A 2,037-nucleotide genomic window follows, 5' to 3' on the forward strand; every position below is an offset into this window, starting at 1 on the left:
AGTCCTCGCCTAAGCAAAGCTGGGCTATGTCAATAATGTACTACATATACCATTAGCAAAAAGATGCCTTAGAATTTGCTTTTAAAGACGTGAAAATAAAAACATTTTAAAGTGTAAACTGCAATGTAATATCAAACAAAGCAGCTACACTTGTTCAGTATTACAGCTTACTATATCCATTGCTCTCAATTATGATAGCATCACTTTCTTTACTCCAGGCATCAGTGATTACTATGATGTTTATGATAAGGTCAAGTCTCTTAGTGCCCATTGGAAGTCAATGGCTATATCACTGAGACTGCGAATGAATGACATCAACAGTATAGAAGCTGCTCATCGGGGAAATCCTCTCTCTTGTCTACAGCAGATTCTTGAGTATTGGCTGAGGAAAGACTATGACTATGAGACTCATGGTTCTCCATGTTGGAGGATCATGTGTGTAGCTGTTAGAGAAGGAGGAGGCAATCCAGCACTAGCACAAGAAATATCTCTTAACCACTTGCTACCAGTTGCTGAGGGTGTGACTGTAGATGTTTCTCTTATAAGATCAACGTTTTCAAAAGGTAAAATCCATTTTGTTAAAGTTATAATTTGGCTTACTTATTAAAATGGAGGATTTTCTCCCAGTTATTTTGACAAAATTTGTCCAAAAACTCTTGCTACACAACATAAGAACATGTATATATATTAGAAAAAGTTATTAAAATCAAGAATTCTTTCCTAGTCATTTTTGGCAAAATTTGGCCAAAGACTTTAGTTCAAATACTGTAAGAAATTCTGTAATACCATATGGCGGAAAATTTTTGTGGCCCAAAAGTTTCACAGATCCATTCAAAAATCAATTTCGTGGCTTTAATTTTTGTGGTTTTTTACTTTTTGGCCATCTTGAACCGTATTAAATTGATTTTCGAGGATTTTATTTTTGTGGATTTTGAAAAAAATGCGAAATCCATGAAAATTTTGTGCCACGAAAATTTTCCACTATACGGTATTTATTATGACACTCATGTCTTTATTATTACTATTATTGGTTAGGTGTATGTATTTGATTATTTTAATTTTTAGGCACCTCAATTTACGTTGCTTCTGAAAGAAATTTTTCACTTCTAAATAAAATATATAATCTCCAGAAAGAGTTTGCTGAAGCTATTCGAGTAACAAAAGTATCATTTAAGCCAAAGCTCCTTCTTCAAATTATTGAGTATCTCAAAAGTCACATAGTTTCTTTATTGGGCCCCCCCAAAAATAGCCAAGTTGTAGTCCAAGCAGTTAGGGAAGAGTTCTGTAACTGTAAAAGTGTTGAAGATCTTTTTACAGTCTTGCAAGATAAATACATATCGTGGTTCAACTATGAAATAATCATTCGACTCGTTTCTGTTTTTCTGAGAAAGAAAAGGTCGCTAAAGAGAATGTGGTCGATGTATGAAGATAAGTTAAAGGACTATTTCATTAACAGTGGTGGTTTGCTAAAAGACGTTGATGCTGTACAGTTTGGTATAATGGATGCTCCTCCTGGTACACGAGTCATGATTGCTAAAGTTGAGCGAGAGGACTACACACTAGCAGACCTTTTCTTCTTTCATAGAGCAATACCACGAGAGTTGGACATTCCAGAGATGAGGTTATACTTCTCATTTGTAACCATTGGCTCTCTTCACTTGCATTATCTTATTCCTGATTATCTTTATTTTCTGCTGTTTCCTCTCACTGAAAAGCTACAGAAGCAGTTGGCTAGTATTGGCATCATTGAGATTACTTGTGACAAATATGTGTATGATCTGAAGGAGGTATGTGACATACAAAATTAAGAAGTAGATCTAATCTTATTTTTTATTTAATAGCTCATGGTGTCTCAAGAAATTAAGCATTCATCAGCTAAAATTGGTAAGCATAAAATTATTCTTTTATATAATCATTTTGAACTTTTAAATTTGAACCAAAACTTGCATATAAGTGCTCTTACACACTGTGACTACATAAGTTTTATGATTGTCAAATTTTGTCCTTAATATTTAAATTTCAGTTACATTACTTTTG

The sequence above is a fragment of the Amphimedon queenslandica genome, unplaced genomic scaffold, assembly GCF_000090795.2.
Source record: "Amphimedon queenslandica unplaced genomic scaffold, v1.1 AMPQUscaffold_13231, whole genome shotgun sequence".
NCBI classification, from domain to species: Eukaryota; Metazoa; Porifera; class Demospongiae; order Haplosclerida; family Niphatidae; genus Amphimedon; species Amphimedon queenslandica.